General features: G+C 44.5%; 1 protein-coding gene and 1 non-coding gene across 3 annotated transcripts in view; both read left to right on the forward strand.

Annotated features, from left to right (window-relative positions):
- Positions 1–6,939: 6,939 nt before the first annotated feature.
- Positions 6,940–7,046, forward strand: LOC139017169 (U6 spliceosomal RNA). Its single transcript, XR_011472821.1, has one exon. It is a non-coding gene; the product is annotated as a U6 spliceosomal RNA (small nuclear RNA).
- Positions 7,047–20,975: 13,929 nt separating this feature from the next.
- The window catches only part of SNX10 (sorting nexin 10), a 61,559-nt gene continuing 56,073 nt past the window's right edge, over positions 20,976–26,461 (forward strand). Inside the window, exon 1 of one of the 2 annotated variants that reach the window (XM_070424468.1) lies at positions 20,976–21,111. The gene's annotated coding sequence lies outside the window, so the exon portion shown is untranslated. Of the gene's footprint in view, positions 21,112–21,165; positions 21,228–26,461 lie in introns of those variants that run through there. The other variant, XM_070424469.1, reaches the window with a different exon arrangement.

Consider the following 26,461-nt stretch of genomic DNA (forward strand, 5'->3'; position numbering starts at 1 on the left):
AAACGGACCCTTCAGTCAGCAGGCCGACGCTCTATCCACTGAGCCAAGCCACCTAGGACTATAGTTACATCTTTAATCAGATTTTGTTGAATATTGTGATGAAGGTTTCTGAATGTTTTGTTTTTAATTTTCACCTGAGGATGTTTTAATTGATTTTTAGAGAGAGGAAGGGAGACTGAAACATCAATCAGTTGCCTCTTGTATGTGACCCTACCAGTGATCAAACTCATAACCTAGGTATGTGCCCTGACCGGGAATCAAACCTGCAATCTTGGTGTACAGGACGACACTCCAACCCACTGAGCCACCTGGCCAGGGCAGTTTCTGGTTTTTGTTTTCCAATGTAGACATCAGTATCACTGAAGAATTCAGAGCTGTAAGTAGCAAAGTCTTCCTAATCCTATGGCTTGAAGAAAATAATCATGCACCATTACAAAAAAAGTTGGCCAGGTATCACAGTGGTTAGAGTGTCAGCCTGTGCACCAGAGGGTCGTGGGTTTGATTCCTGGTCTAGGGGGAGTACCTCGGTTGCAGGTTCAATCCCTGATCCTGTCAGGATGCATGGGGGAGGCAACCAACCAATGTGTCTCACATTGGCGTTTCCTCTTTCCCTCCCTCCCTCTAAAAATCAGTGGAAAAAATATTTTTGGGTGAGAACAACAACAACAAAAATTGGCCAGCAGATAAAACCATTTCTGTCTTTTTCATTAAGGACCTGGGATCTGAACACCTGGATAAATATTGGTTTGGCAAGATCCCAAGTTTAATACTATTGCGACAGAAGGGGACACTGACCTGGAGTTTATTATCAACAAGCTTACTTTTAAAACCTCCAAAGTTTTATTATTGTGATCCCTCACTACTTTACCCCCTTCTCTGCTTTCCTTTTGAAATTGAAAATAAATGAATGTACCTTCTTTATAAACCAGAGATCTGGTTCTTGGTAATTCTGACAGGACCTGATTGATACTGCGTGGGGTGCTTGTGTAGGAAATACCATGGACAGTAGCGGGAAGGTATAAAAATCAGTAAGGGGAAGTAGTCCTTAGAAGACATTTACAAGTATTGTCTCCCTACCCTTTCAAGTTCTTGAACCTTACGGTAATGAAGATAATAGGTTGGAAAGAAAATGAGAAAATCATGAGCTTGAGCTTGATCATTATATTCTCCTTTTCTATTTCTGACAAAAAACAGCTCATGTGTGTGTGTGTGTGTGTGTGTTTAATCCTCACCAGAGGATATTTTTTCCAGTGATTTCTAGAGAGAGTGGAGGAAAGGAAGGGGAGGAGGAGACAGAGAAACATCAATGTGTCTCACATCGATTGGGTGCCTCCTGCAGGCACCCCGCTGGGGCCAGGGAACTTGTAACCTAGGAATGTACGCTTGACTGGGAATCAAACCCTGACCTGTCCACAGGCCGATGCTCTAACCGCTGAACTAAATCAGCCAGAGCTCAAGGTTTTTTTTGTCTTAAATATCCACCAGGCTCCTAGCTGGGCTCATATGTATTGGTTACTTTCCCCTACAAGGCTAATGAATAATGCTTAATTTCACTTTGGAATGTGTGTGTGTTTTCAGGCGTAAGGCTGAATGGCTGTTTTACATTATATTTGATTTTTACAAATATACATTATTTTTTTATTAAACCGATATGAAAATTGGGTGTCAAGCAAAAGATAAGAATCTCTAACATGCAGAGGAGTATAAGTAGTATGTGTATTTGTATGTAGCCTGTAAGATACTTAGTCCCTGTTTGGTTGAATAAATGAATTTGTACCTTTTACTGAACAAGGGGAGCAATTTAACAACTTACAAAAATTTTAACTATAATCCAGTAGTTGATTTGGTATGATCAAGGGAGTTGTAGTAAGTGCCAATCTTTCTTGTTCATAATACTCATAGCTTGATCTCTCTTCTGATTATAGTTTCTCCTATGAATGTGCTGCACTTTTCAGATCACGATATCATTAACTTATCTCTTAATAGAGAATACTTAAGAGGGGGGATTGAGGTTCGATCTCCAGTCAAGGCACATACGAGAAGCAACTAATGAACACATAAATAAGTGGAACAACAAATCAATTCTCTCTCTCTCCTGTCTCTTCCTCTCTCAAAAAACAAACAAACAAAAAAACCAGCAGCTCCCAAATCTCCAAGTCTGCCTGCCTCTATAGAGACATTGAGTTTTTCTCTCTCTCTGATGTTCAATTTTAAAATTCTTTTTTAATACTCATCTGGGGATATTTTTCCATTGATTTTTAGAGAGAGTGGAAGACAGAGAGAAATATCAATGTGAGAGAAACACATTGATTGGTTGCCTCCTGCATGAGCCCAGACCAGGGCCTGAGCTGGGGAAGAGCCTGCAACTGAGGTACATGCCCTTGACCAGCATTGAACCCAGGACCCTTCCGTCTGCCGGTTGACACTATATACTGAGCCAAACTGGCTAGGGCCAATTCAAAAATTCATTAAGAGATCTCTGATTAGCCCGGCTCAGGTCAGATGTCCTTCCTCCTCAAATTATCAACTATAATATGATTGGATCAATCACAGAAAGAATGTTTTCCAGAAAAGGGTGGGTGTTTTATATATTTAAAAATGTACAACTAATGCAAATAATTTCAGCCAGTTTGAAAATGCTTTATTAACCTTTGTCCTTACTTTTTAGAAAATTAATGTGAATATTTTCACTGTTAGAACATCATAGAACTTCCTACCAACTCTACTTTTCCAGTGAATATTCAAATCTGTTCCTCTCCTTAAATTTAAGTACTGGGGAAAAACTGACTAGGGAGTATGGGACAAGAACATTAATGTTGAGCCCTAACTGGTTTGGCTCAGTGGATAGAGCTTCAGCCTGCAGACTGAAAGATCCCAGGTTCGATTCCGGTCAAGGGCATGTACGTTGGTTGCAGGCACATCCCCAGTAGGAGGTGTGCAGGAGGCAGCTGACCGATGTTTCTAACTCTCTATCCCTCTCCCTTCCTCTCTGTAAAAAATCAATAAAATATATTTGAAAGAAAGAAAGAAAGAACATTGATGTTGAAAGCTCTTATTATTCCATGAATGCATAATTTTCAGTTTTTAAAGATAAAACCATAGGCTCAGCCTTTCATCCTTTTTCACAAGTTCTGTATTTTAGCTTCTTAAAGAAAAAAAATTAACACAGAAGCTAAATATTAAGTGACCTTTTATAGCAACCTTTTTTTTTTCTTTTTTATTAAATTTTTATTGTTCGGATTACATTTGTTCCTCTTCCCCCCCCCCCCCCCATAACTCCCCTCCTTCCAGTTCCCGCCCCACCCTCCGCCCTCACTCCCCACCCACTGTCCTCATCCATAGATGCACGATTTTTGTCCAGTCTCTTCCCGAATCTCCCATTCACCTTTCCCCCCCAAGAATAGTCAGTCCATTCCCTTTCTATGTCCCTGGTTCATTATAAGCACCAGTTCATTCTGTACATCAGATTATTTATTCACTTGATTCTTAGATTCACTTGTTGATAGATGCATATTTGTTGTTGTCAATTTGTATCTTTACCTTTTTCTTCTTCCTCTTCTTAAAGGATACTTTCAGTATTTCGTATAATACTAGTTTAGTGGTGATGAACTCCTTTAGCTTTTCCTTGTCTGTGAAGCTCTTTATCTGACCTTCAATTCTGAATGATAGCTTTGCTGGATAAAGTAATCTTGGTTGTAGGTTCTTGGTATTCAGCACTTTGAATATTTCTTGCCATTCCCTTCTGGCCTGCAAAGTTTCTGTCGAGAAATCAGCTGACAGTCGTATGGGTATTCCCTTGTAGGTAATTGAGTCTCTTTCTCTTGCTGCTTTTAAGATTCTCTCTTTGTCTTTTGCTCTTGGCATTTTAATGATGATGTGTCTTGGTGTGGTCCTCTTTGGATTCCTTTTGTTTGCGCTTCTTGGACCTGTAAGTCCATTTCTTTCACCAGGTGGGGGAAGTTTTCTGCCATTATTTCTTGAAATAGGTTTTCAATATCTTGCTGTCTCTCATCTTCTGGCACCCCAATAATTCTGATATTAGTCCGCTTGAAACTGTCCCAGAGGCTCCTTACACTATCTTCACACTTTCGGACTCTTTTTTCATTTTGCTTTTCCAGTTGGGTGTTTTTTGTCAAATCTTTGGTTTGATTCTTGTGCTCCTCTGGTCTGCTATTGGGTATAATATTCTTTATTTCAGTCCGTGTATGCTTACTTTCTAATTTCTTTATCGTAGCATCGAGGGTCTCATTAGTTTTGGTGAGGCTCTGCTCAAGTTTATAGCAAGCCCTCAAAATTGCGATTCTTAGCTCCATATCCTCCATTTCTGTCATGTTTTTTTGTCTCCGCATCTTTTATGCTTTCTTGGTGCACCCCCTTGTGGTCTTTGTGCGCAGTCTTGTTCTAGCCAAGCCTTAATTGTTGTAGTTAACACTAGAGGGATTTGACCACCAGGCCGACTGGCTGTAGGAATCAGCTGTGTGGAAAACTTCAGTCCTCTGGGGAGGCGGTAATCCAGCCTTTGCCTGAGGCGATCGGCAAATGGCTCTGCGCAGGGCTTGGGCGGGGCAGGCTCAACAGGGCGGGGGGGAGGGAGCAGCTATGGCTGCTCTCAGTCCGTCCCCAGGGACTCTGCCTTTCTGTCCCCGCAACCGCTGCAAACCTTGGAGGGACCGTAGCCAGACAGTCCCGCTTCTCCCGTTTGAGTCTGGGTCCCTAGAGACTCGCCCGGATCTGTAGCCCAGAGTCTGAGACTCCCTCCTGATTGAAAACGACAACCGCGCCCTCAGCCACCAGCCCGCTTTGCGCGCGCACCGCCGCACCACCGCACCACCGTACCTTTAAATTTTCCACACTGTGCCTCCTCTGAGCCTCGGTTTGCTGTTGTTTTTCCTTCTAGTTGAAGAGTCTCTCCTCAGCCAGCCTTCCTGTGGTTCTGGTTGATGTCCGTTCCGTCTTTTAGTTGTATTTTTGAAGTGGTTGTTTACGGCGGCATAGCCGGTGTTTACCTATGCCGCCATCTTCGATTCTCTCTCTAGCAACCTTTTTTTTAAAAAAAATAATTTTAGTATCTACTATAAGGATCAAGCTCGGTGGTATCCATCAACTTTTACCTATTCCTCTGGTGCATTTATTGGATAGTGATAACACCCTAATTCAATATTCTGAATTGGTCATTTTAGAACAGTAAACTAATATGTTTATTATTTATTTTGTTAATTATGGTTTTTATTGTGGTAAAAAAGAAAAGACATAACACAAGATGTCATTCTTAAGTTGCAAGTGCACAGCACAGTCCTGTTAAACTATTAAGCTAATATTTCAGAGCTCTAAAGCCACTTTGATGAGCAGTCCCAGAGAGTCAGTGAGAAGAGAAACGGGCAGATCTCCAGGGGAAAAGCCTAGATGAGAATGGGCATTTGAGAAGGTAGATCTTACATTCAGGATCCATGCCACCACTTCCCAAGGCCTTTTTGGTATTTCAGTAACCGAATGCCTTTAACTAGATCCCAAGATGGACTCGCTTTATTTATTATTTTTTTAAAATATATTTTATTGATTTTTTCACAGAGAGGAAGGGAGAGAGATAGAGAGTTAGAAACATCGATGAGAGAGAAACACCGACCAGCTGCCTCCTGCACATCTCCTACTGGGGATGTGCCCGCAACCCAGGTACATGCCCTTGACCGGAATCGAACCTGGGACCTCTCAGTCCGCAGGCCGACGCTCTATCCACTGAGCCAAACCGGTTTCGGCTGGACTCGCTTTAAAGTTAATTCATCTTTCTAGCAAATAGTGTCACAATGAGTTTCCTCTTGTGCCTTCTCATTCCTCCAGCCTCTTTGTTTAGCTTTCATGGACATCTGATTCCTCTGCACCAGGAAAACCTTCTGAGTAATGGAAACTTACCTGTGATGTGCTGACAAAGATAACAGTTTGGACGTTTTGCAGAGGGGATGCTGTCACTTTTCTTGCAGTTTGTTATCCAGCTCACGGAAAGCCGAGCTCAGCACCGTTCCAGCACCAGAGCATTACGTCTAACAGGGAGGACTCTTACATTGTACTTCTCTCTTGTATTACCCTATATAATAAAGAGCTAATATGCTAATTAGACCAGAGGGCGGAACAACCTTCCAGATGACCTTCCATAAAGATCAGTGGGTGGGGGCGGGGCCACGGGGCAGTCAGGGCTGCAAAGGCCTACTCTTGCACGAATTTCGTGCATCAGGCCTCTAGTCATAAATCAATAGGAGACTCATCTCTCTACATGTGGTGGTTATGCAAATGAGGGCAGATGAGGACCCAAGCTTTCTCCCTCTTCTAGAATGTAAGCATGGGGAAGCCAGTTTCTGACTTCTTCACTGCTGTATCCTTAGCTCAGAGAAGAGAATTTGGTATAGATTTGAGGAAGGGAGGGAGGAAGGGCTCTGGATTTAAATTTGGGCTTGAAATAGATAGCATTTCTACCATTCAAAAACTCAAAAAGGATCTGTCAGAAGAAGAGTAAACCCCTAAAATAAAGGAAGCTCAATATATGGATCACATAAAGGCTAGAAAGGGCAAAATTATATATTTTTAGATTTCAAGTGTGGCAATTTGGCTGAGCTAAGTGCCTAAATTAATAAAATAGACCTGGGCTGAAACCGGTTTGGCTCAGTGGATAGAGCGTCGGCCTGCGGACTGAAGGGTCCCAGGTTCGATTCCAGTCAGGGGCATGTACCTGGGTTGGAGGCACATCCCCAGTGGGAGATGTGCAGGAGGCAGCTGATTGATGTTTCTCTCTCATCGATGTTTCTAACTCTCTATCTCTCTCTCTTCCTCTCTGTAAAAAATCGATAAAATATATTTTTTAAAAAAATAAAATAAAATAAAATAGACCTGGGAATGTACACTCCCCCGCATCCCGAAATCCTGAAGCCTACTTTAAATTTAGCCCACACAGTGCTCGCTTCGGCAGCACATATACTAAAATTGGAATGATACAGAGAAGATTAGCATGGCCCCTGCGCAAGGATGACACGCAAATTCATGAAGTGTTCCAGTATTAAAAAAATAATAATAATTTAGCCCGCACAATCTGCAATAGTCACTCTTGTGCTTATCATTGTTTTCTGAACTGTTAATAATTTCTCCTATTACTCCCCACTTGTCTGAAAACATAAGTATTTCTCTGTGGTAGCAAATATGCATTCCCCATTTAGTGTATATATTCCATAAAAAGTGGTCTGGATTGGACCTATTTTGCTTTTTTTTTTTCTTAATAGTTTGATTTTTAGAGAGATAGAAAAGGAGAGTGAGAGAGAGAAACAATGATGTGAGAACAAAACATCGACTGGCTGCCTCCTGTACGACCCCCACCGGGATCAAGCCAGCAACCTGGTCATGTGCCCTGATCAGGAACTGAGCCAGCAACCAACTGTGCCACACCAGCCGGGAAGGAAAAGCAGTGAAAAGACAACAGAGATTATGAGTACACTAGAGGCCTGGTGCACAAAAATTTGTGCACTCGTGGGGAGGGGGTCCCTCAGCCTGGCCTGTGCCCTCTCACAGTCTGGGACCCCTGGGGGGATGACCACTTGCTGGCTTAGGCCCGCTCCCTGGGGGATTGGGCCTAAGATGGCAATCAGACATCCCTCTGGCAGCCTGGCAGCCCTCGGGGGATGTCCACTTGCCAGCGGGGAGCAGACCTAAGTTGCAGTCAGACTTCCTTAGTGCTGCTGAGGAGGCAGGAGAGGCTCCCACCACCACCGCTGTACTGGCAGCCATCAGCCTGGTTTATAGCTAAGCAGAGCTCCCCCATTTGGGAGCACACTGACCACCAGAGGGCAGCTCCTGCATTGAGTGTCTGCCCCCTGGTGGTCAGTGTGTGTCATAATGACCAGTCATTCCCAGTCTTTCTGCTGTTAGGATCAGTTTGCATATTACCCTTTTACTATATAGGATAGAGGCCTGGTGCATGGGTGGGGGCCAGCTGGTTTGCCCTGAAGGGTGTCCTGGATCAGGGTGGGGGTCCCGCTTGGGTGCCTGGCCAGCCTGGATGAGGGGCTGATGGTTGTTTGCAGCTGGTCACACCCCCTTCAGGGTGGGGGTCCCCACTGGGGTGCCTGGCCAGTCTGGGTGAGGGGCTGAGGGCCGTTTTCAGGCTGGCGGGCGACTGAAGCTCCCAGCCTCTCCTTTTTTTCTTTTCTTTTTTTTTTTTTTCCTTTTCTTTTTTTATTCTGGGATTTATTTACCTTCTATAGCTGTCACTGGAGCTGAGAGCCGGCTCCAGCTCTGAGGCTGTGGCTGGCTGAAAGCAGGTATCTGGGGTTTGTTTAGCTTCTATAATTGAAACATTGCTGCTTCTAGAGCTCAGAGCCAGGCCGCGGCAGGCGGGGAACCTTGGCTTCTTCCGTCACTGGAGCAAGCAAGCCTCTTGTTTGCTTCAGCTGTGTGGCTGCCGGCCGCCATCTTTGTTGGCAGTTAATTTGCATATCCTGCTGATTAGCCAATGGGAAGCATAATGGAGGTATGGTCAATTACCATGTTTGTCTATTATTAGATAGGATGTTCATTTTCAGGGATGAATTAAATCCATGGTGGAATTGTTATCATTCCTTCCAACAAACAGGATCAAATTAAAAATAGTACAATTACTATGAAAGAAGTACTACCCATTTGCTGTTCTTGCTTGGTACTGTTCTAGGTGTTGGACCCAGGTCTATTTCAGATAGACATATTTTTCTTCCTGTTTTTTTCAACCATTTGAAAATGTAAAAACCATTATTTGCTTTTGGGACACAGAAAGACAGGCAGATCCAGCCTGAAAGGCTGTAATTTACCAATCCCTGATCTACGGGATTAAGTGATAGAGATAAACCGTCTCTAAAAGAATGGTTAAGCCCTAGCTGGTTTTGCTCAGTGGATAGAGTGTTGGCCTGTGGACTGAAGTATCCCGGGTTCTATTCCAGTCGGGGGCACATGCCCGGGTTTTGGGCTCGATCCCCAGTAGGGGGCATGCAGGAGGCAGCCAATCAATGATTCTCATCATTGATGTTTCTGTCTTTCTCTCCCTCTCCCTTCCTCTCTGAAGTCAATAAAATATTTTTTTTTTAAAAAGAATGATTAAGAATCTTTACCTTAGACTCAAACACAAAATTTCACTGTCCAGTCTCAGTCATGCCCTGCCATCCTGCGATCTCTCCCTTCATTTACTGACCTGCTCCATTTCTTACTGTCAGTGTAAGAAATAGCCAAACCTGTTGATACTTTCTATAAGAGTTTATTTGTGCCAAAATTGACCACATATGGCAGGGGGAAAAGATCTCAAATGCTCCCAACAGTAACCATTTTGCATTTGAAACTAAGGAGTGAAGGTAAGGAAGATTACAGGGAGGTGGGAGAAAGCAAGGGAGGGATTAGATTACAGGATAGTTAACAAGATTATGTGCTCACTTGAGGATGGTTTCGGTTTATTTAAAAGTTGTGCTAATCTAGATGCACAGAAACAATGGAACGGGTGTGCTTCAGGCAAAGATAAACCTTTCATTAAAAAGGTAAATGCCTGGGGAGTGACTACCTACCATGACCTGCCCAGGTAGGAATTTATGGTCAGGTCACCTTGTGAGATTACTTTCCATAGAAACCCACATTTCCTCCTCATTACCTACTTCTTTCTGCCCTCAGCTACCCGCTACCTACTAATTTACATTTCCTCCCAAAAAATAAATGTATGAGTTAGGCTCCCTGCCATGAGCTTCCTGTCTCTACCCCAGCATACCTCCCCTCACAGTATCATAACAGCGACTTCATTTGCCTGTCTTCCTCTGACAAGCTCCTAGGGAACAGGGGCTGTGTCTTGTTCACTTTTTGAGCTTGAACAGGTGCCTGAACAGGCAACTGGTTGAGATTTTATTCATATCTTTGTGCATATGAATGACAAATTGCTTGAATTTACATCCACGTGCTTGCCGAGCCTAAGACCATTTTCACCTAAACTTATAGGCTCATTCTTTCCAATGTCCTTACCAGCCATTAACCAAAAGTACAACTCACTTCACAAACCAGACATTTCCAGCCCTACACAGATGTAGTTCATGTATGTATATTATTTCAAATAATATCTCTAGTATAACAGTACATCTAGATCACATAGTGTTACTGTTACTGGAATGGGGGTCTGGCCCTGAGCAGGTGTGGGTTCTTGGTGTAGGAAAAATTTCACAACACGAGTCCAGGTGAATTTTAGGAGACGTTTATTAAAGCTGGGGACAGTGAAGCAAGGAAGGGCCTAGGATAACAGGAGAGGGACTAAGAAGTCAGAGAAAAGGGGGCCTTGGGGACAGGTTCAGGGGTTAGCCCTGTGTTACCTATTGGGGTTAGGGGTTGGGACCTTGGTTCTTCTCATCCATGCAGAAAAGATTTTAAGGCCAACAAAAATGAAATTAAAGGAGCAAGCCAGTCAAGAGAGACAATGGCCCTTAACTCCTGGGTTATAGCGTTTAAATGAGGGATTTTCTGGGTGGAAACTTTCATTTGCATTCAGGGATGATTGACAGAGAAGGGTTATATAACTATACTAGAGGCCGGGTGCACAAAAATTTGTGCACTGGTAGGGGAGGAGGGGTGGGGGCGTGTCCCTTAGCCCCACTTGTGCCCTCTCACAGTCTAGGACCCCTCAGGAGATAACCACCTGCTGGCTTAGGCCCACTCCTCGGGTGGAAGATGGTAGGCCCCATCCCTTGGTGCCTGCCCCGCCTCCCCAGGTTGCGCACACGGCAGGGCCAATCTGGGGGTTGGGGCGCCGCCCTGGGTCGGGTCCCACATGGGATGCCCTGGGCGGGTCACGCACGGGACGCCCGGGGGGCGGGGGCTGGCGGATCGCTGCTGCCCCGCCCGGCTGCCCCCGGTTGGGTTGCACACAGGATGCCCAGATGGAGGCTGGGTGGTGCCGGAAGCCGGATCACCCTTGCTGCTTGACACAGTCGCTGTAGGGAAGAAACATCTGCACAGCTTATGTTTCAAGGGACCTGGCGTATATGGCATATGGTTTGCTCCCCCTCTTAGCGCTATGTGTTTTAAAGAGGACCACCTCCCCGAGAAAGGTTGTTTCCCCAGGTTAGGGATTAACAGGACTAAGGAAGAGAATAAATCAGTGAATCCCCCTAATGTTACAGAAATACCATGCACTACTTATGAAGAACTTGGACTAAGACTGTTGGCAATAAATTTGGGACTTGTTGGGCCCACATCCCCACGGGTCTGCCCACCAGGGAAAGCACCAAAGCCTATACCCCTGGAGATCCACGGACACAGGGCAGTCCCAGGGAAGGCAAGCAGCGAGGCTGGGAGGACATAACCTTTACTGGGTAGGATAATCTCCTTCAGTCACTTCCTTGTAGCTTATCAGTAGAGCAGTGACCTTGGAATAGCCCTTATAATGGAACAGAGAGATTAACCTAGACAAGATTAAAATCAACAGAACTAGATAGAGACAGGATTTTTGGCAAAGGTCAGATAAGAAACATGGAACTGTAGAGCGTTACCCAAAACATACCATGATGTAATTATAGAGGCATGCTTATAGGATCAAATGGTATAAACATAGATGTAACAGGACAATAAAAAAAGAACCTCACTAGGCTGATCAACTGAACGCTGCCTCCATTTCCTTCATTCTTTGCCGACTCCGTCCACACCTTTGGGAACCCCTGGACCTACTGGGGCTGGACCCTAACAGGGCAGGCTGGCCGATTGCTGCTGCCCCGCCCAGCCGTCCTGGGTCAGGTCACACACAGATGCCCGCAACCCCGGGTCACAGATAGCAGGCCAGGATGGCGGCAGGGCAGGCAGGATGGCGCTGTCCCGCCCTGCCTGCAGTATGCAAATTAGCCGCCATCTTTGTTGGCGGTTTATTTGCATATTGTGCTGATTAGCCAATGGGAGGCATAGTGAAGGTACAGTCAATTACCATGTTTGTCTATTATTAGATAGGATTTCTTCTGCGCATGCCCTTGCCCATAATGCATACAGAAAAACCCATGGCGGGAGGGAGGATGTCAAAACCACAATGCAATTTTTATTATAATTAGGGCCCTAGAAAGGTCACACTGAGGTTTTCCTCTGAGCCTGCCCGCTGGCAGTCTGCTGGCTTCAGACCACAAAGAGGCGGTCTGAAGGCAATGTTGGTCCAACTCCTGTTCATGACCCCACCCCAGCTGCTTGTGTCTAACTTTCCACCTGACACCTGGATGAGCTACCACTGCCCATTGCTGCCCTGGATGAAAGCCTCGTGGGGTCCCTTTGAGTTTAGGAGATGCATGCCTGTGGGGGAAGAAAAGAGGGAAGGGAGAGGCATGGGCCTGCCTTGGGAGGGAGAGCATGTGCTGGGGCCTTCCTTTTGAGGGGCTTTAAAGGTAGGGCGTGAAGGGGAGGTCTTACAGGAGGATCTCAATCTAGTACTCCTCAGTTTTATGCTGATGTGCCAAAATGAGATTTATTCCCTTAACTTCATCTGTCCATGGGTGTGGTTGGCCATTGGCACTATTGGATTTCTGCTACCTCCCTGAGAAGGGTGATTTAAGATATTTACCCTCTGGTTGGTTAGGAGAAGTGTAAGCCATTTACTCTTGTCTTTTTTTTTTTTTTTTTTTTAATCTTGGACCTGCTGGGGCTGGACCCCAACAGGGCGGGCTGGCCAAGGGCTGCTGCACCGCCCGGCCGCCCCGGGTCGGGTCACACGTTAAAAATAAGATTTTTTAAATCTTATTTTCTCTTTATTGCCCCTTTTTCCCCCATTGTCCTCTCCCACCCTAGTGTCCCTGGTTTAGAGAAGATAGGATTTGCTAGATGGCTGCATACTGCTTGTCTAATGGTTTCAGTTTCCCTATTCTGCTTGTCCTGGCTTACTAGCCTGTCTCATTACTGTATCATAGCAACAAAGGAAACACTGGTGTGATTATTTCTTGACTTGATATCAATCATTTATAGCCCATTTGTTCCTACATACAGAATTCTGTTGTTCAGGAAGAATCTTCATCTCTACTAGTAAGTGTGGGATGGACGCCCAAGAAGATATAAAGAAATCCACTCTTCAAAAACAACAAATTGGGAGGAGGAATGACAAATCGCTTAAATTTACAGTATTTTAAAATTGTAGGAACACTAAGAGAAGCTTTTATTTAGGCATAGGCAGATTTAAGAGTAAGTTGTATAGCTACATTCTTATATGCATTCAAATGCCCACGATTGTACGTGTGTTTCTTCTCTAATACACACTGGAGTATGTACCCATAGTAAAACAAAGACTCTAAGACAGTGGTTCTCAACCTGTGGGTCGCGACCCATTTAGGGGTCAAACGATTCTTTCACAGGGGTCGCCTAAGACCATTGGAAAACACATATATAGTTACATATTGTTTTTGTGATTAATCACTATGCTTTAATTATGTTCAATTTGTAACAATGAAAATACATCCTGCATATCAGATATTTACATTATGATTCATAACAGTAGCAAAATTACAGTTATGAAGTAGCAACAAAAATAATTTTATGGTTGGGGGTCACCACAACATGAGGCACTGTATTAAAGGGTCGCGGCATTAGGAAGGTTGAGAACCACTGCTCTAAGAAAAAATGTCATAATTATTAAAATAAAGTTGGAAACCTTCAGGGGGAGAAAACATCTAATGTAAACACACGCACACCAGTAATCTCATAGGTAGAGAACTGGTGGGATTTTATATATGGTTAGTTACTTCAGTGGGGAAATAGAGAGCTGTCATGAAGTACTAATACCAACAGTGCCTTGTATACAATGTCTAGATGACAGATAAGCACAACAGGAAATGTGGCAAAATGCCAATTAAATAACACTAAGAGAACAAGACAATTTACACCCCCCCCGCACCCCCCCCCCCCCCCCCCAGCCATATATGCCTCTACAAACCACATAGGGCTTGGCAAACCATGGGTAAGTTTACAATTCCCAGAGTGACTGAGGAGATATTCATTGTTTAAAAATGAAATTGTGTTCCCCTGTTTCTACTGATCTTCAGGAGGCAAGCTGGTTGTAGAGGCAGGAAGTGTTCAGATGCTGTGGTATTCAACCAAGAGGGCCCCCAAGGACTGCCTCTTGGTCTTCGTGCCCTTAGGACTCAGGGGTGGGCAAACTTTTTGACTCGAGGGCCACAGTGGGTTCTTAAACTGGACCTGAGGGCCGGAACAAAAGCATGGATGGAGTGTTTGTGTGAACTAATATAAATTCAAAGTAAACATCATTACATAAAAGGGTACGGTCTTTTTTTTTTTTTTAGTTTTATTCATTTCAAACGGGCCGGATCTGGCCCGCGGGCTGTAGTTTGCCCACGGCTGCTTAGGTAGTTCTCTCCCAATTGTATCAGCCTTGGTCCGTGTGTCCAAAAGCATACGGCAGGTCACCTCTAAGACAGGTTAGAAAAGATTGCAGCCTGTCTGGGTGCTCTGCATCCCCAGCCCTGACCACAGATCGCTTGCTCTGGGGTAAGCAAGCTGCCATGCGGTGAGCAGTCCCACGGAGAGGCCTCTCTGGTGAGGAACTGAAGTTTCCAGCCAACAGCCAGTGAGGAACCGAGAGGGCTGCCGGCAACCTCATGAGGTAGATTCTCTGGCCACAGTCGATTGCAGCTCCAGCCAACAGCTTTATGGCAATGTCGTGAGAGACGCTCAGAACCACTGGTAAGCCACTCCGGGATCCTTGACTCTCAGAAACTGTGAGAGATAATAAATGCTTCTTGTTTTAAGCTGCTAGTTTTATAGCAATTTGTTATGCAGCAATAGATACTAATACAGATGCCTTTCTTGTCTTTCACACAGAATGTTCTTAGAAAGCTGGATGGAACTGCCCTAGATGGTGTGACCTCAGTTGTTTGGGCATTGTCCCAGGCACTTAGAGGCTGCCAGTTAGATTCCAGGTCAGGCAGAGGTTGGTGTTTTGCTCTCACATCGAAGTTTCTCTCTTTCTCCCTCTGCCTTTTTTCCTCTCTCTAAAAATCAGTTTTAAAAAAATTAAAAAGCAAAAACACTGGATGAAACTAGTTTTGCTAATCTAAATCTAATTTTGCTCATATAAATAGTAGCCCTCTGTATTATCTTCTCTTTTGTGTTATTTTTTCATTGAGTATGTCTTGAAGATCTTTCAACATCAATACACATAGACGTCCTTCATTCTTTGATTTGATGCACAGTATTCTATGCCATGGATATATTATGGATTATTTAAACACTAAAGGCCCGGTGCATGAATTCATGCACAGGTGGGGTCTCTAGGCCTGGCTGGTGATTGAGGCCTATTCGGGGGCCAGCCGGCTGGCGGGGAGGGACTGTGGGAGGTTGACTGTGGGAGCACACTGACCACCATGGGGCAGCTCCCGCATTGAGCGTCTGCCCCTTGGTGGTCAGTGTGCATCATAGCAACTGGTTGACTGTTCGTTAGGGTCATTATGGTCATTTGGTCACTTAGGCTTTTATATAGATTCCCATATTGGTGGACATTGAACTTGCTTCCATTTTTTTTGCTGTTACAAACAATGCTGCAATGCCCATCCTTGTACATACATGTCCCCAGGCACATATGTAAGGGTTTCTGTAGGAGACATACTGAGAAGTGGTATTGCTAACTTATAGGATACACACAATTTTAGTTTTGATAAGACAGTACCACATTGGTCTCCAAAATTGCTTCTTGAGTTTATACTCTCATGAACAGAGCATGAAAATACCTGTAGTCAACATGAGATACTGCCAATTAAAAATTATTGACTACGCTAAGGCATGGATTCTCCTTTTATGCCTTATTAGCTCTTGGTAATTCCTGTTTTGTGAATTGTCTGTTCATATCTTTAGTGTTTGTCTCTCACTTTGATTACATATTTTTAAAGGCACTCTATAATATTTGAAAGGCTCAGAAGGATTTAGAGTACCCACGAAAGTGTATCCTTTTAGAGATATTTTGTACGTATATTAAAAAAAAAAAAAAAAAAAACCCACGCATTTGGTGTCAGAAATGTTAAGAGTGTGGTAGCAGTGTGAGAGCAAAGCACCGGAGTTTTTTCTTATACAGATGTACAAAGACAACTGAACACATTGCATGTTGTGTGGCAATAACTCCCATTATAGACATGTTAGCCCTTATTGTCACTATTGGTCTTCTTACCAGCATTCTCTATTTGTGATAAAGCATGAAGATGTGTTAGAAATGCCTAGTGCTTCATCTTCTCCCCCTATTTTAAAATTTATTTTTGTTAAATGTATTGGGGTAGCATTGGTTAATAGCATTATATAAATTTCAGGTGTACAACTTTATAGAACGACATCTGTATACTCTGTTGTGTGCTCACCACCCAAAGTATAGCCTCCAGCGCTTCATCTTTGAAACAAAAAAATTCAACTATTCTCTTTCAAACTTCTGAATGGCTTAGACTGAGGAACATCTTCAACTATTTACAAATGTTAGAAAGACTTCTAGGAGTAGATTAGACTTTTCTCAATATTGAGCAATCAGATAGAGAAATAAATTGGATGTTGACCCTAATAGGACTTTCAAACAATCATTAACAAACCCCTGGCTTCCAATGTTGGTGTTCAAGAAAGCAGCTTCCGGTGGTCATGGATTTCTTTATGATAAACAAAATCAAATTCTTCAAATGTATAGTAATAAAGTACAGTTTCCATTTTATAAATGGGGTTTACTTAAAGAAAGGATCCCATTGCTAAAAACATTTGAAAACCACTAAATCGAACCACTGTGAAGCGGTGACTGCAGGATTCTGAGAGTCAGAGTTTGGCAGGAGGATGGAAAGCAGGTGAGTAACACCAAGATCTGACCATGAAATGTGTGTGACTTGCACCTGAGTGGATCAGGGGAAGGGAGCAGGTCAAAGGCAGTGCCAAAGTTAGTAGGTTTGGAGTGTTAACTGTGAGAACAGTAGTCCACTAACAAAAGTAAGGAAGACAGAGGGGTGGGAAGATAGATGAGAAGTCTGCACCCTTTTATCTTACAAACAGGTAACCAGGCTCAGAACTTTTTTCTAGTCTTTCTTTGGGGAGGGCTGCATAAGAGGTATTTTGAAAAAAACATTAGTTTGATAATCAAGAATGGTTATTTTTATCCACATTAATCTGTATGTCTTTATACTCTTAAAAATATTTTTATTTTTATTGATTTCAGAGAGGAAGGGAGAGGGAGAGAGAGAGATAGACACATCAATGATGAGAGAATAATTGATCAGCTGCCTCCTGCATGTCCCCTACTGGGCATCGAGCCCACAACGTAGGTATGTGCCCTTGACTGGAATCAAACCCGGGACCCTTCAGTCCCCAGGCTGATGCTCTATCCACTGAGCCAAACCAGCTAGAGCTGTCTTTATACTCTTGAAAAAATATTATATTTGTAATGACCAGAAATCAAAATCTAACATATTTGTCACTTGTTTAAATTTTTTGCTCACTTTTCATTATTGTTTTAATGAATAATAAAAACCATCTTCTGTATATTATGAGGATCTGCCATGGCAATGTTTCTCAAGAAGGCAGGACCATTCAGGTAAATTTAGAGTTTTAAATGTAGCGTGTCAGTTAATTATAATTTCTGATCACTGAGTCCAGGCAACTTTCATTTTTACTGTCTGCGGATTTTGCAATTTTCCTAGGAGATGGAGGAAGGACTCAGTGTCTTTTTAATGACTTATGAGTTAGAGGCAGGGGATGGAGGTGGCTTTCCTTAATATGTCTAAGAGCACTTAGCTTTAGATGGAAGATTAGAAAAGAGGATCAAGGTATAATAACAGTTATAATAACAAAGTTATAATCATAAAAAAAAAAAATCTGTCAAGCACTTACTATGTACTCAGCACAGTTCCAAGAGCTTCACCTGAGTTATTTCTCTTAATCCCCACAACAGCCCTATGAGGCTGGTGCTGCTATCATTATCGCCCCATTTTTCAGGTGGGAAAATGAGGCCCAGAGTTTGTTATTTTCCCAGGATCACAGAGTGAGAGGTGGTGAAGCTTGGGTTTGAACCCAGTAAATGTAGAAGTCACTGTTGAGGCAGGATTGGACAGGTAAAATAATTTCTTGCCCAGCTGGCATGGCTCAGTGGTTGACCTATGAACCAGGAGGTCAGGGTTGGATTCCCGGTCAGGGCACATGCCTGGGTTTCAGGATCGATCTCCAGTGTGGGGCATGCAGGAGGCAGCTGATCAATGATTCTCTCATCACTGATCTTTCTCTCTCTCTCTATCCCTCTCTCCCTTCCTCTCTGAAATCAATAAAAATATATTAAAAATAATTTCTTAAGGGCAATTGTGTGGTGATTTCATTAACAAACTAGGATTTCTTAAGCGCCACACAGTCCCAGTTTACTTGCTTACTGATGGTGTAACAAAAAGTCGCAAACTAAAAAGGTAGCAGCGGCCTAGCTCAGGTGGCTGGATTCAGGTTCAATTACAATTGTTAAGCCAGAAACACTACCCACCCAGCTGCTACACCAGTGGTTCTCAACCTTCCTAATGCTGCGACCCTTTAATGCAGTTCCTCATGTTGTGGTGACCCCCAATTTCATTGTTACAAATTGAACATAATTAAAGCATAGTGAATAATCACAAAAACAATAAGTAATTATATATGTGTTTTCCGATGGTCTTAGGTGACCCCTGTGAAAGGGTCATTCGACCCCCAAAGGGGTCTCAACCCACAGGTTGAGAACCCCTGTGCTACACTGATGGAATGGGTTTAAACAATCCATTATTGCTTCATTCTGTTTTGAATTCTTTTCATATTCTTCCTTTCCTTAGAGCCATAATTCTAACATATTTAAATTACTGTGGTAAATGTTTCCCTCCACGTCCCGCGTGGTTCAGGGTTCAGGATATGGAAGAGGAGCTGCACACAAATGAAAGAGAAGAGACAAGAGATAATTTGGAAATAATGGGGGGCCAGGCGGGTAAGTCCAACTCAAGAGGAAAGACTTCCAGGCAGCACCAACCTTTTATTTGGTTCGGGATCCACCCATAGTATAGCCCTTAGGCAGGGAGGTTCCAGTGACACACAGACTATCTTATCAATAAGGATTTACATGCCTAAAGGTGGGGAAGTTGCTTCAGCTACCATTGTCTGGATTAACAGAGGTGGTGCACAGCTCTGACCTTTGCTAGGGCTTCAAAGGTCACCAGCCTTCCGGGTTCTCTGTCTACACCTCTCTGCTAGTGAAGACAATAGGCGGTTTCCCACAAATTACCTCTGATAGACTTGCCAAAGGTTTTTGCTGCTCTGTCCACAGTTGTAAGGTAGTGTTCTTGATGATAATAAATTCAAAAAGTTTTAAATTTTGCAAAATCTCTTAGGATCTTAGACACACACTGCATTTTGTTTTCCAGTCAAAATGCTTGTCTTTGTGGAGCATAGAGACAAGAATTTGAAAAACAGACTAATTTTATTTTCAAAAGTGATTATGTTTACATTCACTTGTGTGTTATGACTTGGGTGCAATTTTAGGAAAATAAATACCTGATTCATAGTTCAGCGATGCGAGTTCAGGATCCAAGAACCTAAGACATAATTTTGCAGATTTTGGAGTTTTGTTATGCAAAATTGAGTTAGGTGTGGAGGGCAGCCAGGTACATTTTCAGTTAGGCCTGCAGTGGCCCTGAATGATAATCAGCAGCCAGCTATATTTTAAGGAGGAAATTCATGCTTGAAAAATGAAATATTAGGCTACATTTATTATTCTGCCATGTAGTCACCAACTAGCAATTTCAGTGATTACCGTCATAAGTCGCTTAAAGATGAAAATGCATTCTGATAAACGCAGCCCTCTGTCATGATAAGATTTCATCGTTGTGCAAATGTCATAGTGTACAAACCTAGATGGTATAACCTACTACACAAATGGGCTATTTGATGTATCCTATTGCTCCAAGGTTACAAGCCTGTATTTCATGTTACTGTACAAAACAACAGGAGATTAAATCAAGTACAAGATAAAATGATGCAATCGGATGTATGAGGCTGCTGCAGGCAACATGGCATAGTTTTACAGCAAACGTTTAAAAAATATATAGATATTTATTGATTTCCGAGAGGAAGGGAGAGGAAGAGAGAGATAGAAACATCAGAGATGAGAGAGAATCATTGATTTCTGCCTCCTGCATGCCCCACACTGGGGACTACTAGCCAGTAACCTCCAGCATGTGCCCTGGCCAGGAGTTGAACCGGTGACCTCCTGTTTCACGGTAAACGCTCAACCACTGAGCCTCCTCGCCAGCCCGGCAGCAAACTTTTTTTTTTTTAAATAAGTAGAAAGAGTACATTCTAAAATAATGATAAAGGGTATATATACTAAATACATAAACTAGTAACATAGTCATTTATTTTCCATGCAAACAAGTGGTCAGACGCAGCCCAAGGTACCATTTGGGAAATGATTGACAGATCTCATTTTTTTCCTCCAAAAGTTTTATTATGCAAGATCTGAAACATATGGAAAAGTTGAAAGACTATGGTACACTCCCGTATGCCCTCCACCTAGATCCCAGGGTTACGTTCTATCCTTTATGTTTATCACATAATCTACCCATCCCTCTCCCCATTCATCAATCCTACCCCTAAGTAAGGGACGAGGGTAGCAAGCTCCAGGTGGCTATCCAGTGTGATTCCGAAGGGTGCCATTGCACACCCTCAGCCTCGGCAACCCCGCCTGCCCCGCCTGCTGGAGCATTTCCTCCCTCGTCTGACTTCAGGGGCCCGGGAGGCAGAATCCAGGCTCCGGCGCGCCGGCGCCCCCCCGCGGCTGCACCGCTCGCCGCAGCCCAGCGGGCCGCGGGGCCGCCGGGTCTCCCGCGGGCGGGCGGGAGGGCGGGGCGCAGCCGGCGACGCGAAGCCGCACCTGGTCTGGGCGGCGCGGGGGCCGCGGCCGGACAGCGGAAGCCAGTGGCCAGGCGGCGGGGCTGCGCGCGGGCGCGGGGCCGCTGCGTGCGCGGGGAGCGCGGGGCTGCGCTCGCGTGCGCTCCTGGGCGCTCGCCGCCGCCGCCGCGCCTTTGAGTCAGCAAACTCCGCCGCGCGCCGGCCTCCCCGCGCGACCGCCAGGAGCCGCCGCGGGTAAGTGACAGGGCACCTGCCGGGGGCCTCGCCAGCGCCGCCGCCGCCGGGGTTGGGACCGCAGCCGGGGGGCGAGTCGACCGCCCTCGTCTTTCCAGAGGCGTGGGCCCTTCCCGGTGCGCCAGGTGCCGCTCCCCGCGGGCTGGGAAGGGTTTGGGTCTCCTGGGTTTGGAGCGGGGAGCAGCCTGCTCCCCAGCTGAGCTGTGCGGTGGTGGGGCGGGGGTGGTGGTGGCGGGAGGGGGGGGGAGGTGAGGAGGGGGAGGAAGACGCGGTGGTCCGCCGGGGGAGGGCGCGGGAGGCAGGATCCAGGCTTCTCCGCTAGAAGAGAGGGTGGAGCAGAGCTGCAAACCTGGATGCCAGATAAAGTGCTGTGGCACCTTGCACCAGGCCGGGGTGGGTGGGTATTATTTTAATTCATGAAAGGGAAGCTTTGGGTTTAGGCATTGGGAAGGATAGCAGGCTTGGCTTTTGTTTTTGTTCCCCCCCCCCCCCCCCATGGGATTGTAGGATTGAGAGAGAATCCCCGTTGACCCCGAGTACCAGGTTTGGTGCCTCCGGAGAGCAACAGCCTGGTTTGCAGTTCTGATGCCTCATACTTATGTTAAGGTTAGGCACAGGTTGTTGAGGGGAGTGGTCACAGGATTCAGAGCAACATGGGGCTTGGAAGTGTTTTTTTCAAAAAATTCAACTGAGTACATTTTAAAGATACTGACTTTATTCAGTGATTCATGAATCGGGCAGGTAGCGGATAGAAAGGCGCTCCCAGGAGCCGTACAAGATGGAAGACTTTCATAGGCACAAGGGAACGGACCTGGAAGTTATGCCAGCAAACACCGGATTGGTTTGGGAGGTCACCTTCTTTAGGGGAAGGCAGGGGTCTGTCCAGCAGGTTACCTCACCAGTACTGACCAGGTAATTGCAGATTGACTGATTAAAGGTTTTACTCCTGGTAGAGGCTGAACGGTAATTAAATTAGGAATTATCTTGGTTTGGTGATGTGGAGCTTAGCATAAGTGACTCCATTTGGGGCCTGTTGTCTCTTTCTTTCACAAAATGAAGGGCTTTTATTTGGGCAAGACATGTTTACATGTAAGACTCATGGAATTGGAAAGTTAGAGCAGGCAGGAGACTTTCATGTGATTTCATTCTAACCTTTCCTTTTAAGGAGGGGTAAAGAAGGCCCTGGGAGGGCAGTCATTCAGCCAGATCCGAGTAGAACAGGCATAGATTCCCATGGGCTGCTGACTCCTGCTGCAGGGTTCTCCCCACTTGGGGGCGAGGGGTGGGTGTAAACGTGGGGTGTATAAACTCCCTTTATTCCCCTGGGTCAGAGGCGGTGATGTGGGTGCCACTAGTGAGGACTGACTTCTCTATCCATTGACCAAGCTTAGCTGGGTCTCCTCAGTCTGAGAATAGAGATGAGGTGAGGAGCTACTTCTGCCATTACTTTCAATGATGCTGGTTCCTAAGGCTTTTTTTTTTTTTTTTTTTAAGGCATGGGCTGTTTTGAATAAAGAAATAAATATAGGAAGATGTGCAGTAAGGTGATTAGCACTGACTTGTATTTTACCGGATCATGCTGTTTCTTCTGCCCATCTGTTTCCTTCTCATTCTCGAGGTTACTGTTTCACTGAGGTGAGGAAAGCGGTGTTGGAAGAGTGGGGACTGGTTCAGGCGACACTGCTCCTCACCAGGGCCCTCTCTCCTCCCCCCTTTTATTGAATTTATTGGGGTGACAGCCAGGGCTCTCTTGACTGACACTCTCCGCTTCTCTCCCCACCACGATGGGCTGTGGTGCGAACTTCCTCTTGTTTTACTTATGGGAAGGCTTCCTGGAGCTTGGTATCTGGAAAATGGAAATAAACACCTTCATTCTTTTTCTAAGTAAAAGCGTCTGAATTAAAGACTAACATTTGTTTTCTATAGCAGCAGTGGGACGTGACTTTGGGGCACTCTTGATATCTTTCCTCAGTCTTAAGATTTCTACTTTCGTTTTTAAAGGGTTCACTTGGTTAGTTAGGCAAGCTATTTTGAGAAATGGCTTTTTATTTATTTATTTTTTGTTTAGTTTTGGGGCTGTGGTTTAACAACCACTTGTGAAGGCTTAGAACTGGCTGAGAGCAAGGTCCTACCTTGCAATCTTTCATTTCTTTTCTATTTATTTATTTAAAAATATTTTTATTTTTATTTATTTTTTAAAATTAAATCTTTATTGTTCAGATTATTACAGTTGTTCCTCTTTTTTCCCCCCATAGCTCTCCTCTACCCAGTTCCCACCCCACCCTCTGCCCTCTGCCCTTTCCACTCCCACTGTCCTCATTCATACCTGTACGACTTTTGTCCAGTCTCTTCCTGCACCCCCACACTCCTTTCCCCCCAAGAATTGTCAGTCCACTCCCTTTCCATGCCCCTGGTTCTATTATATTCACCAGTTTACTCTGTTCATCAGATTTTTTATTCACTTGATTTTTATTTATTTATTTATTTTTATTTTTTAATTAAATCTTTATTGTTCAGATTATTACAGTTGTTCCTCTTTTATCCCCCCATACCTCCCCTCACCCGGTTCCTACTCCACCCTCTGCCCTTACCCCTCCCACTGTCCTCATCCATAGGTGCACAATTTTTGTCCAGTCTCTTCCGGAATCCCCCACACCCCTTTCCCTCCAGCCCCTGAGAATAGTCAGTCCACTCCCTTTCTATGCCCCTGATTCTATTATAATCACCAGTTTATTCTGTTCATCAGATTATTTATTCACTTGATTTTTAGATTCACTTGTTGATAGATGTGTATTTGTTGTTCATAATTTGTATCTTTACCTTTTTCTTCTTCTTCCTCTTCTTAAAGGATACCTTTCAGCATTTCATATAATACTGGTTTGGTGGTGATGAACTCCTTTAGCTTTTCCTTATCTGTGAAGTTCTTTATGTGACCTTCAATTCTGAATGATAGCTTTGCTGGATAAAGTAATCTTGGTTGTAGGTTCTTGGCATTCATCACTTTGAATATTTCTTGCCACTCCCTTCTGGCCTACAAAGTTTCTGTTGAGAAATCAGCTGACAATCTTATGGGTACTCCCTTGTTTTTCTCTTGCTGCTTTTAAGATTCTCTCTTTGTCTTTTGCTCTTGGCATTTTAATGATGATGTGTCTTGGTGTGGTCCTCTTTGGATTCCTTTTGTTTGGGGTTCTCTGCGCTTCCTGGATTTGTAAGTCTATTTCTTTCACCAGGTAGTGGAAGTTTTTTGTCACTATTTCTTCAAATAGGTTTTCTTTTTTCTTTTAAATATATTTTATTGATTTTTTTACAGAGAGGAAGGGAGAGGGATAGAGAGTCAGAAACATCGATGAAAGAGAAACATCGATTGGCTGCCTCCTGCACACCCCCCACTGGGGATGTGGCCACAACCAAGGTACATGCCCTTGACCAGAATCGAACCTGGGACCTTTCAGTCCACAGTCCGACGCTCTATCCACTGAGCCAAACCAGTCTGGGCCAAATAGGTTTTCAATATCTTGCTCTCTCTCTTTTTCTGGCACCCCCATAATTCGGATGTTCGTGCGCTTGAAGGTGTCCCAGAGGCTCCTTACACTATATTCATATTTTTGGATTCTTTTTTCATTTTGCTTTTCTGATTGGGTGTTTTTTGCTTCTTCATATTTTAAATCTTTGACTTGATTCTTGCGATCCTCTAGTCTGCTATTGGAACTCTGCATAATATCCTTTTTTTTTTTTTTTTTTTTTTTAAAAATATTTTATTGATTTTTTACAGAGAGGAAGGGAGAGGGATAGAGAGTTAGAAACATCGGATCAGCTGCCTCCTGCACACCTCCTGCTGGGGATGTGCCCGCAACCAAGGTACATGCCCTTGACCGGAATTGAACCTGGGACCTTTCAGTCCACAGGCCGACGCTCTATCCACTGAGCCAAACCGGTTAGGGCTGCATAATATCCTTTATTTCAGTCAGTGTATGCTTAATTTCTAGTTGGTCCTTTATCATAATCTCGAGGGTCTCACTAGATTTCTTGAGGGTCTCACTACATTTATTGGCGGTTTCTAGAAAGTTCTTGAAAAACCTTAAAAGTGTGGTTTTGAACTCTATATCCAGTAGTTTGCTTTCCTCCATTTCTGTCATTTGTGTCCTCTTTCTTTGTCTCTGCATTTTTTATGCTTCCCTGTGTTGATAGAGTGGCTTTGTGTGCTAGGTGTCCTATAGGGCCCAGTGGCTCAGCCTCCCCAATTACCTGAGGTGGACGCTCTTGGTGCACCCCTTTGTGAGCTTTGTGCACAGTCTTGGTGTAGTTAAGCCTTGATTGTTGTAGGTATCACTGAGAGGAATTGACCTCCAGGCCTATTGGCTGTGAGAATCAGCTGTGTCTACAGTGGGAGAACTTCTGTGCTGAAGACACCCTTAGGGGCAAGACTTGCTTCAGTGGGGCTTTGGTGCTCACTGAGTCTGCCCCCTGAGTGTGTCCCTTATGGATCTGAGGAGTTGTAATCTGGATGGTCCCACTCTGACCACTGGGTACACTGGCTCTTGTATCTCTAAGGAGGTGCTAATTTAGCCTCTGCCTAAATTAGCTACGAAGAGATCTGCAGATTCCCCTTCCTTGTTTGGGGTTTCGAGGTGCCCAGATGAGGCCTAGCTGTGAAGCAATGTAAGCTGCTGTGGGGCCTTGGGCCTTCTCTTGGAAGTTCTGGGTCTGTTTGGCCCAGCTGCAGTTTGTTAGGTAATTTTCAGATTGCAATGGGCCAGGGCATTCATATGCAAAAGCCTCTGCCCCAGCTTGGGTGGGGCAGGGTCTCAGGGAATCAACAGGGTGGAGCAAACAGCTATGGCTGATCCTCAGCCCTGCCCTAAAAGGCCCCGCGTGTCAGTGTTCCTTGGTAATCGCTGCAAGTACCTCTGAGAGAAAGCCGCTCTCGAGTTCCAAGTTGTGCCCGCTGCCAGATAGTCCAGTTTCTCCCTGTATGAATCTGGGTCCCCAGAGACTTCCCGGAACTGGAGTTCAGAGCAGTCAGGGGCTTGTGACTCCCTCCCGATTCGAAAAAGACAGCCTCGTCCTCAGTTGCCAGCCCTTTCCACATGCGCCTCTGTACCTCTGCACTTGACTTCCGCACCTCCTCTGAGTCTCAGTGTGCTTTTCTCTTTGCTTCTAGTTGTAGAGTTTCCATTCAGCCTGCCTTCCTGTAGTTCTGGATGATGTCCGTTTTGTCTTTTAGTTGTATTTTTGAAGTTGTTGTGGGAGGCAGCAGTTTCCAGTGTTTACCTATGCCGCCATCTTGGTTTCTCCTAAAAATATTTTTATTGATTTCAGAGAGGAAGGGAGAGGGAGAGGGAGAAGAAGA

The sequence above is a fragment of the Myotis yumanensis genome, unplaced genomic scaffold (genome assembly GCF_028538775.1).
Source record: "Myotis yumanensis isolate MYYU_CA2020_CCGP unplaced genomic scaffold, mMyoYum1.0.hap1 SCAF_9, whole genome shotgun sequence".
Lineage (NCBI taxonomy): Eukaryota > Metazoa > Chordata > Mammalia > Chiroptera > Vespertilionidae > Myotis > Myotis yumanensis.